The 10,062-nt window shown below is 49.1% G+C and overlaps 8 non-coding genes across 8 annotated transcripts; all 8 read left to right on the top strand.

Annotated features, from left to right (window-relative positions):
• Nucleotides 1-2,331: 2,331 nt before the first annotated feature.
• On the top strand, nt 2,332-2,404 carry Trnav-aac (transfer RNA valine (anticodon AAC)). Its single transcript has one exon. It is a non-coding gene; the product is annotated as a tRNA-Val (tRNA).
• Nucleotides 2,405-2,476: 72 nt separating this feature from the next.
• On the top strand, nt 2,477-2,549 carry Trnav-aac (transfer RNA valine (anticodon AAC)). The gene has a single exon. It is a non-coding gene; the product is annotated as a tRNA-Val (tRNA).
• Nucleotides 2,550-8,089: 5,540 nt separating this feature from the next.
• Nucleotides 8,090-8,162, top strand: Trnav-uac (transfer RNA valine (anticodon UAC)). The gene has a single exon. It is a non-coding gene; the product is annotated as a tRNA-Val (tRNA).
• Nucleotides 8,163-8,233: 71 nt separating this feature from the next.
• On the top strand, nt 8,234-8,306 carry Trnav-aac (transfer RNA valine (anticodon AAC)). Its single transcript has one exon. It is a non-coding gene; the product is annotated as a tRNA-Val (tRNA).
• A 71-nt stretch (nt 8,307-8,377) lies between these two features.
• Nucleotides 8,378-8,450, top strand: Trnav-aac (transfer RNA valine (anticodon AAC)). The gene has a single exon. It is a non-coding gene; the product is annotated as a tRNA-Val (tRNA).
• A 71-nt stretch (nt 8,451-8,521) lies between these two features.
• Trnav-aac (transfer RNA valine (anticodon AAC)) lies at nt 8,522-8,594 on the top strand. The gene has a single exon. It is a non-coding gene; the product is annotated as a tRNA-Val (tRNA).
• Nucleotides 8,595-8,665: 71 nt separating this feature from the next.
• Trnav-aac (transfer RNA valine (anticodon AAC)) lies at nt 8,666-8,738 on the top strand. The gene has a single exon. It is a non-coding gene; the product is annotated as a tRNA-Val (tRNA).
• A 71-nt stretch (nt 8,739-8,809) lies between these two features.
• On the top strand, nt 8,810-8,882 carry Trnav-aac (transfer RNA valine (anticodon AAC)). The gene has a single exon. It is a non-coding gene; the product is annotated as a tRNA-Val (tRNA).
• Nucleotides 8,883-10,062: the final 1,180 nt, after the last annotated feature.

Below are 10,062 nucleotides of genomic sequence, written 5' to 3'. Positions count from 1 at the left end.
CCAGGGTACCGAAGCATAGCACGTGTGTTCTTTCAGCACTATGAGAATCTATTTGCACATAGGCAGGTAGACCTGGAACGCTTTAAAAGGAAGTTTTTAGCACGCATGCCCCAACTGAGTGATGAAACCAAAGCTACATTAGAAGCGCCGATAACTGTTTTTGAAGTGGAACGCGTGATTGATAATTTGAATCCCGGCAAGTCGCCTGGCCCTGATGGGCTTTGCGCTGCGTGGTACAAGCGATTTAAAAAGGAATTGTCAGAAGTGCTCGTAGCAGTTTTCAACGAAGCGTACGAAGGAAAGGTATTACCACCGTCATTCAGTGAATCCCACACGGTGCTGATTCCGAAGTGAGAGGATGAGGACAAGCTGAAGCAAGTAACATCATATAGACCAATAGCACTCACAAATGTGGACTACAAGGTTTTAATGAAAGTTCTAGCTGCCAGACTTCAGACAGTTATTAAAGACATAGTCGGTCCGCACCAAACATGTGGAATTAAGGGTCGCACTATAGCTACGAATGTTCACAAGATGCGGTCCGTTCTAGAGTGTTGCGATTCCCTGGAAGCATGTGTGGCCGTACTCAAGTTGGACCTGGAGAAGGCATTTGATTGTGTAGCGCATGTTATTTAGTTTACCATATTAGAACACATTAATGTCGGGTCCATCATCATGGACGGTGTAGCTCTGGCGTATCAGAATTGCTCTACCAGACTAATTATTAACAAGGCATTGGGGGCCCCCATAAAAATCCAGCGTTCCGTTCGCCAGGGCTGCCCCATCAGTCCACTTTTGTTCTGCATTTACATTGAAACGTTATGTCTGTCAATACTTGAAAATAATGCTATTAACGGTTTTCGTTTACATTCGTCAGAGGTGAAATTGCTTGCGTATGCCGATGATGTTGCAGTCTGTTGTATTGATTACGAAAGCATCGAAGAATCTATTAGAGCTGTCAAAATTTTCAGCGACGTTACAGGAAGTCGGGTAAACTGGGGAAAGTGCCTGGGATTTTGGCACGGAGTGTGGCCGTCGACGCCGGACATTTTTGCCAACGTCGTGTGGCAGAGGATGCCTGTGAAGTACCTCGGTGTGCCGCTTCAGTACTACAAAAATAATGACTCCTGGCAGCAACAAGCAGACCTCTTACGTGAAAAGGCGAATGCTTGGAGGGCTAATTATCTCTCCATGTTTGCGAGGGCTACCGTGTGTAACATGTTTTTTGTGGCTAAATTATGGTATGTGATGCAAGTTATGTACTGTTCTAGGGTAAATGTGCAAAAATTGCATAGGGTTTTTGCGATCTTTGTGTGGGGATCTACCTGGAAAGGTGCAGTCGCACAAACTTGTTCAGGAGAGTAAAGTGTGGGGGGCTTGGACTGGCACATCTCTTTCTCAAACAGTTAGTGAACCGGTTTTTCTTTTTTCGCGAGGTAAGCGACCCATTCCTGCAAACGGTGTGCCAGGCAAGATTAGGGCGACTGTTACCCGACTATGTTATTAGCACCCATGTCATGTCGGGTACGGTGCAGGGTTACTTTCGGGAAGTAGTGTCAAGTGTGCGATTTCTGTGCGTTCGGTTTTCCAATGATTATTTGTATTCTGTTACAAAGAGAAAATTGTATAAAGACATATGTGACATAGTGTTGCCAATTCCCTTGTACAGAGCCATATACAGTGCAGGCCAGGGTCAGAATGTCCTGAAAAGAGTTAAAAGAATGCAAGTAGCGCCAAGTGTGAAATCATTCTTTTTCAAACTGCATACCGGGACGCTACCAGTGAGAACTGTCCTGGAGGAGCGTGGGTTTTATATGCCTTGGGGTTCTCACTGTTTTATTTGCAAACAACCGGAAACCATCGATCACGTTTTTCTTCACTGTTGGGAGGGGGTCTTTTTTTGGGATGTGTTGCAGCGGACAATGAAAAAAGAATTCCCGCTAGATACGCACGGCATCAGGTACCTTGCAATAGACAACGAAGAAGTACCTTTTGATCTGATTATGTTGACTGGCCTGCACAGTATATGGCGCTCACGAATGGCTGGCTTCTACTGTGAACCAGATAGAAGACCGGCAAGGCTGTACTTTCGAGAGAGCATGGCTCGTTTAATAGAAGTAGAAAAAACAAAAGAATGTTTCCCCCTGGATTGCCAGTGTGGAACCCTTGGTTACACTAAAAGAATTTTAATTGACATCGCCAGTCACCACGTGACTGACGGCATTATGTGCACAACAATAACAACCTTTATTGTAACCTTGTTTTGACGTCTCATTTGTGATGTGTGCTACGTGTTTTGTTGTTGAAAAACCGGCAATAAAGAAAAAAAAAGTGCTTGTGGTGTAGTGGTTATCACATCCGCCTAACACGCGGAAGGTCCCAGGTTCAATCCCTGGCAGGCACACGGCGCCTCTTTTTTTTCTGCTCCTTTATTATTTGTTCTATTAAGACTCCTTCGACATTAACGCTGACAGCTGTGCTTGTGGTGTAGTGGTTATCACATCCGCCTAACACGCGGAAGGTCCCAGGTTCAATCCCTGGCAGGCACACGGCGCCTCTTTTTTTTTCTGTTCCTTAATTATTTGTTCTATTAAGACTCCTTCGATATTAACGCTGACAGCTGTGCTTGTGGTGTAGCATTCTGCTTCCGGCAGCCGAGCTGAACGGTCAGCAGAGTCATGGGCTCCAATGGAGCGGCGACAGCGGCCCTAGTTGGCCGCGGAAACAGGGTGAACTGCGAAGACGACACAGGCTATCAGATTATTTTGCCTCCCCTGCCAAAAGGACGCGTGGTGTTGAACACCGTGTTTTTGCACGGTGACGTGCGAGCCAGACCCTACAGAGCTGAGGATTTTCGGGACGCTCTCGGCCAAACAGGTCTGCTGCCGGAGGTGCTTGCCCTTGGGGCTTACCAGATCAACCACGTCTGAGCGGTGACCATGAACAACGCCGACGCCACGAAGCGGCTGCTGGACGTCAAGGAGCTCAAGGTAAAGGGGCGGCGCTGCATCGTGGTTGACCCCCAAGACCAGCAGGCACGGCTGCGTCTTCATTGGCTAATAAACGGTGTGGCTGATGAAGATGTAAGAACGGCGCTGGCGGCCTTTGGAAAGGTCGTTCAGGTCACCCGAGAGCGATGGCGGGTACAAGGAATCAGCGACAAGGGGACGACTACCCGCTCCGTGTTGCTCAAGCTCAAGAGCGGCGTGAAGCTGGAAGACCTCCCACACCAAATCAGGGTCGCAGGTGAACTGGCGCTTGTTGTCGTGCCTGGCCGCCCAATGCAGTGCTTGCGCTGCCAAGGCTCTGGTCATGTAGTACGTCGGGAGTGCAAGTTCCCCCGCTGCTCGCAATGCCGCAGGTTTGGTCACTCGGAAGACCAGTGCATACGCACGTACGCTTCTGCGACCGGGCCGGCCGAGGGTGACGACGCCGCGCAGTTGGTGATGGATGTGGCCGAGGCTGAGGACGCGGCAAAAGGGGCAGGAGACCAGGCAACCCTAAGCGCGGCAGAAGGTGCGCTTGCACCTGCTGTCGAGGAGGGCGCAATAGTGGTTAACAAGGATACCGAAGGAGGTGTACAAGAGACACCCGACAAGACCAAGAAAGAAATCACTAGCAGCTCAGCCGAAGCAAGCGTGTCAATGGAGACAGGGGAAGACCTGTCGGCAAGGAATGACGCAGCGTGCAGCAATGTTGGAGTCTCGGCAAAACGTCCTCTTGAACAGGCTGCAGACAATGCAGCGTGCCAAGGAAGTAGCGAGGACGGGCCGCCTTCGAAGACATCTGGGACATCGGGGGGCAGGCGCAGCAGCTACAAGCCACGTCCCAACATCATCACCGCAGAAAAAAAAACTGAGAACAAGCCACCACCGCTCTCCAGTGGGACCGGTCCACCGGGTGGCTCTGGAGGTGTCTAGCGGAGTGCTAGACACTGAAGGTAAGCACCATGCTCCGGGCCAATTTTTTCACTAGACAGCCATGGCTCCCAACCCGACGCTTAGACTGGCTACGCTAAACGTTCGAGGTCTGGCCGCCAAACGAAAGCAAAGCCAAGTGGGTAGGCTACTGGTGGACCATGACCTTGACGTTTTAGCAGTGCAAGAGACAAAAGTGGATGGTGACGAGGAGACCCGGAGCATGGTGCAGCGGTTTACGTCGCGGTATTACGCAATAGTGAGCCACGCCATAGGGGCATCAGCTGGTTGTGTACTGTTCATTAAGAAGTTACCGGGTCTCACAGTGCAAGCCTTCTTTTCTTGTCCATCCGGCAGATTAGTGTTGTGCAATTTTGTTTTAAGTGGACTGGAATGGTGTGTTGTGTGTATTTATGCTCCAAATGCGTTAGAAGAACGGGCGCAATTTTTTGTCAAGTTAAAGGAGTATATGGCTGTTGATAAGCATATGGTATTATTGGGTGATTTTAATTGTGTTCTGAGTGCCCGAGATAGGTCAAATAGAGGTCAAAAAAGCGATAGAAGTAGGGATATCTTGGCCGAGATAATTATTAAATGCGAATTAGAGGACGAGGCTGACTGCATGATAGGGACGGGAGATGTGCGTTTCACGCACTTTCAAGGGAACAGCCATGCGCGATTAGATCGCACTTACGTTTCGCTTGCAGCAATACCGATGTGCAACAGTTACAAGGTCTGTCCCATTTCCTTCACTGACCATTGCTTGGTTAAATGTGATATAGGAAGAAAGACAAAAGGTTTTGCAGCTTCTCTTGGGAGCTGTGGAAAATGAATTCGAAACTGACCACTGATGAAAGTTTCGTAGCAGTAATGTTGGAATACATCGAAAAAACTCTTCTGAACGGAGACGGTAAACTTGCAGAACGATGGGAAGAGTTTAAACAGCGGATTAAAATGAAAGTCATTGATCGTTCCGCCACACTAAATTATGAAGGGAAAAAGAAAGAAAAAGAACTAAGAACAACTTTGGAGAAGTTGACAGAACTGGAGTGCCAAGAGCCGGGAGCATTCAAAAGTGATATACGGAATATCAAACAGCAACTTGAGCTGCATGACGAGGAACGTTATCGTGGCGCGATTGTTCGCGCTAGAGCCGAGTCCTTTGCTGTAGGGGATACACCCACAAAAAATGTCACAGTTTCGCCCTAAGGGCGAAGCAATGAATGCGACAGCAAGACAGCAATGTCATACGAAGTAAGGTGAGCGGCTTTGGTAGCAACAACACGCAGAACTGTTGTCGACGCCATCGGCGTTTTGCCCGCGTTAGCTCAAAATGCGTGCGGCGTTGGTGACTGTTGCTGGAGCCTCTGATATAAATAGGCACTTGGTGCCGCCGCTAAACGTCGCCTCCCTTCCCTCCCCCTCCCCCACGGCCTCTCGCGCGTCTGAAGAAGGCGCGTTTGCTCTACATATATGTTGATTGTAAAGGAGAAAAGAGACGCCTACTTCTGCAGCCCTTAAGCGAGCACGGCGCAGAACGCGCGTTTGTTCTCCGCCGTGCGTTCACTCCCCGTGAAAGACGCGCCCCTCGCGCCCTTTCACTCGCACATACAGCGTTCGGCGCGCGGCGACGATTTCATCTCCAAATGACGTCATACGGAACCTCACGGCGACGGCGACGGCGACGCCGACGGCAGAAATCTGCTTTTGAGTGTCCATATAATTGCTATCGCAATAAAAGGGCGCTTGGACTGGTAAAGGCGCACGCACGACGCAATCAGATTGACGTGATCGAAGCGGGCGGTCACGAAGTTACAGGTACCGATAGCATAGCACGTGTGTTCTTTCAGCACTATGAGATTCTGTTCGCGCTTAGGCAGGTAGACCTGGAACGTTTTAAAACGAATTTTTTAGCACGCATGCCTCAACTGAGTGAAGAAACGAAAGCTACATTAGAAGCGCCGATAACTGTTTTTGAAGTGGAACGCGCGATTGATAATTTGAATCCCGGCAAGGTCGCCTGGCCCTGATGGGCTTTGCGCTGCGTGGTACAAGCGGTTTAAAAAGGAATTGTCAGAAGTACTCGTAGCAGTTTTTAACGAAGCGTACGATGGTAAAGTTTTACCACTGTCGTTCAGTGAATCCCACACGGTGCTGATTCCGAAGACAGAGGACGAGGACAAGCTGAAGCAAGTAACATCATATAGACCACTAGCACTCACAAATGTGCACTACAAGATTTTAATGAAAGTTCTAGCGGCTAGGCTTCAGTCAGTAATTAAAGACATAGTTGGTCCGCACCAAACGTGTGGAATTAAGGGTCGCACTATAGCTACAAATGTTCATAAGATGCGGTCCGTTCTTGAGTGTTGTGATTCCTTTGAAGCTAGTGTGGCCGTACTCCAGTTGGATCTGGAGAAGGCATTTGATTGTGTAGCGCATGTTATTTTGTTTGCCATATTAGAACACATTAATGTCGGGTCCATCATCATGGACGGTGTAGCTCTGGCGTATCGGAATTGCTCTACCAGACTAATTATTAACAAGGCAGTGGGGGCCCCCATCAAAATCCAGCGTTCCGTTCGCCAGGGCTGCCCCATCAGTCCACTTTTGTTCTGCATTTACATTGAAACGTAATGTCTGTCAATACTTGAAAATAATGCTATTAACGGCTTTCATTTACATTCGTCAGAGGTGAAATTGCTCGCGTATGCCGATGATGTTGCAGTCTGTTGTATTGATTACGAAAGCATCGAAGAATCTATTAGAACTGTCAAAATTTTCAGCGACGTTACAGGAAGTCGGGTAAACTGTGGAAAGTGTCTAGGATTTTGGCACGGAGTGTGGCCATCGACCCCGGACATTTTTGCCAATGTCGTGTGGCAGAAAATGCCTGTGAAGTACCTGGGTGTGCCACTTGAGTCCTACATGAATAATAATGACTACTGGCAGCAACAAGCAGACCTCTTACGTGAAAAGGCGAATGATCGGAGGGCTAATTATCTCTCCATGTTTGCGAGGGCTACCGTGTGTAACACGTTTTTTGTGGCCAAACTGTGGTATGTGATGCAAGTTATGTATTGTTCTAGGGTAAATGTTCAGAAATTGCATAGGGTTTTTGCGATCTTTGTGTGGGGATCTACCTGGGAAAGGTGCAGTCGCACAAATTTGTTTAGGAGAGTAAAATGTGGGGGGCTTGGACTGGCACATCTTTCTCAAACAGTTAGTGAACAGGTTTTTCTTTTTTCGCGATATAAGGGACCCATTCCTGCAAACTATGTGCCAGGCAAGATTAGGGCGACTGTTACCCGACTATGTTATAAGCACCCATGTCTTGAGTGGTTCGGTACAAGGTTACCTTAAGGAAGTAGTAGAAAGTGTGCGATTTCTATGCGTTCGTTTTTCTAATGATTATTTGTATTCTGTTACAAAGAGAAAAATGTATAAAGACATATGTGACATAGTGTTGCCGATTCCCTTGTACAGAGCCATATACAGTGCAGACCAAGGTCAGAACGTCCTGAAAAGAGTTAAAAGAATGCAAGTAGCGCCAAGCGTGAAATCTTTCTTTTTCAAACTGCATACCGGGACGCTTCCAGTAATAACTTTCCTTGAGGAGCGTGGATTTTATATGCCCTGGGGTTCTCACTGTTTTATTTGCAAACAACCGGAAACCATCGATCACGTTTTTCTTCACTGTTCGGAGGGGGTGTTTTTTGGGGGGGATGTGTTGCAGCGGACAATGAAAAAAGAATTCCCGCTAGATACGCACGGCATCAGGTACCTTGCAATAGACAACGAAGAAGGAGTACCTTTTGATCTGATTATGTTGACTGGTCTGCACAGTATATGGCGCTCACGAATGGCTGGCTTCTACTGTGAACCAGATAGAAGACCGGCAAGGCTGTACTTTCGAGAGAGCATGGCTCGTTTAATAGAAGTGGAAAAAACAAACAATGGGTTTCCCCCTGGATTGCCAGCGTGGAACCCTTGGTTACACTAAAAGAATTTTAAATGACATCGCCAGGGGGGGGGGGGGGGGGGTCACCACGTGACTGACGGCATTATGTGCACAACAATAACAACCTTTATTGTAACCTTGTTTTGACGTATCATTTGTGATGTGTGCTACGTGTTGTGTTGTTGAAAAACCAGCAATAAAGAAAAAAAAAGTGCTTGTGGTGTAGTGGTTACCACATCCGCCTTACACGCGGAAGGTCCCAGGTTCAATCCCTGGCAGGCACACGGCGCCTATTTTTTTCTGTTCCTTAATTATTTGTTCTATTAAGACTCCTTCGACATTAGCACTGACAGCTGTGCTTGTGGTGTAGTGGTTATCACATCCGCCTAACACGCGGAAGGTCCCAGGTTCAATCCCTGGCAGGCACACGGCGCCTCTTTTTTTCTGTTCCTTAATTATTTGTTCTATTAAGACTACTTCGACATTAGCACTGACAGCTGTGCTTGTGGTGTAGTGGTTATCACATCCGCCTAACACGCGGAAGGTCCCAGGTTCAATCCCTGGCAGGCACACGGCGCCTCTTTTTTTCTGTTCCTTAATTATTTGTTCTATTAAGACTACTTCGACATTAGCACTGACAGCTGTGCTTGTGGTGTAGTGGTTATCACATCCGCCTAACACGCGGAAGGTCCCAGGTTCAATCCCTGGCAGGCACACGGCGCCTCTTTTTTTCTGTTCCTTAATTATTTGTTCTATTAAGACTACTTCGACATTAGCACTGACAGCTGTGCTTGTGGTGTAGTGGTTATCACATCCGCCTAACACGCGGAAGGTCCCAGGTTCAATCCCTGGCAGGCACACGGCGCCTATTTTTTTCTGTTCCTTAATTATTTGTTCTATTAAGACTCCTTCGACATTAGAACTGACAGCTGTGCTTGTGGTGTAGTGGTTATCACATCCGCCTAACACGCGGAAGCTCCCAGGTTCAATCCCTGGCAGGCACACTGCGCCTATTTTTTTCTGTACCTTAATTATTTGTTCTATTAAGACTCCTTCGACATTAAAACTGACAGCAGTGCTTGTGGTGTAGACATTCTGCTTCCGGCCACCGAGCGTGACGGTTCGTGGGATCATGGCCTCTTCAAGGGCAGCGACAGCGGCTACTTTTGGCCGCGGAAACAGGTACAGCAACGACGAAGAAACGGAATACCAGTTTATTTTGCCTCAACTGCCAAAAGGACGAATAGTGAATAACACCGTGTTTCTGCATGGTGATGTACGAGCGAGGCCTTACAAGGTCGAAGATTTTAGGGATGCCCTAACGCCTACGAGCCTGCTGCCGGAAATTGTGTGCCTTGGGGCCTACCAAGTTAATCATGTGTGGGCGGTGACCCTCAGTGACGCAGCTGCAACGAAGCGCCTGCTGGCTTGAAAGAACTTCAGGTGAAGGGGCGGCGATGTGTGATCGTCGACCCTCAGGATCAGCAGGTGAAGCTCAGACTTCACTGGCTGCTGCACGGTGTGGCCGAGGAAGACGTCCGGACTGCATTGGCGGCCTTCGGCAAGGTAGAAGAGGTGAGTCGAGAGAAGCACGAGGACTGTTCTTCTCAAGCTGAAGAGCGGCCTGAAAGTGGAAGATATTCCTCACCAGATACGTGTTGCCGGAGAGTTGGCCTTGGTGGTGGTACCCGGTCGGCCGATGCAGTGCCTCCGCTGCCAAGGCACTGGGCACGTGCGACGGGAGTGTAAGGTGCCACGCTGCTCCCGGTGCCGACGTTACGGGCACACTGACACCGAATGCGTCAAGACCTACGCTACCGCGACTGGCCCAGCCGCGAGTCAAGAGGCAGCAGAACTCGTCATGGATGTGGTCGAGACCGAAGACGCTGCTAAGGGAGCCGGAGACCTTGTGCACCCAGCGACAGGTGCTGGGTCGGTACCGGAGGGCGTTGACGCCAAGGGAAATGAAACTACGGAGCAAGTGACAGCGCCGGCACGGGTCGACGCGGAAGCTCTCCATGCAAAGGAAGGCGCAAGTGAAGACGAAGGAGACAAAGACGATGGAGCGATGCAACAGGGCGAGGCCGCTATCGACGGTGACCGGGCTGCTAGTCTCGGAGCCACCTTCAAGCGTCCCCGTGATGAGGCCGAGGACAAGGACAACGCGGCAACCAGCTCCAGTGA

Source organism: Dermacentor silvarum, chromosome 10, assembly GCF_013339745.2.
Source record: "Dermacentor silvarum isolate Dsil-2018 chromosome 10, BIME_Dsil_1.4, whole genome shotgun sequence".
NCBI lineage: Eukaryota > Metazoa > Arthropoda > Arachnida > Ixodida > Ixodidae > Dermacentor > Dermacentor silvarum.
The sequence above is the reverse complement of the archived record's forward strand: the minus strand, read 5'-3'. Positions and strand labels throughout refer to the sequence as shown.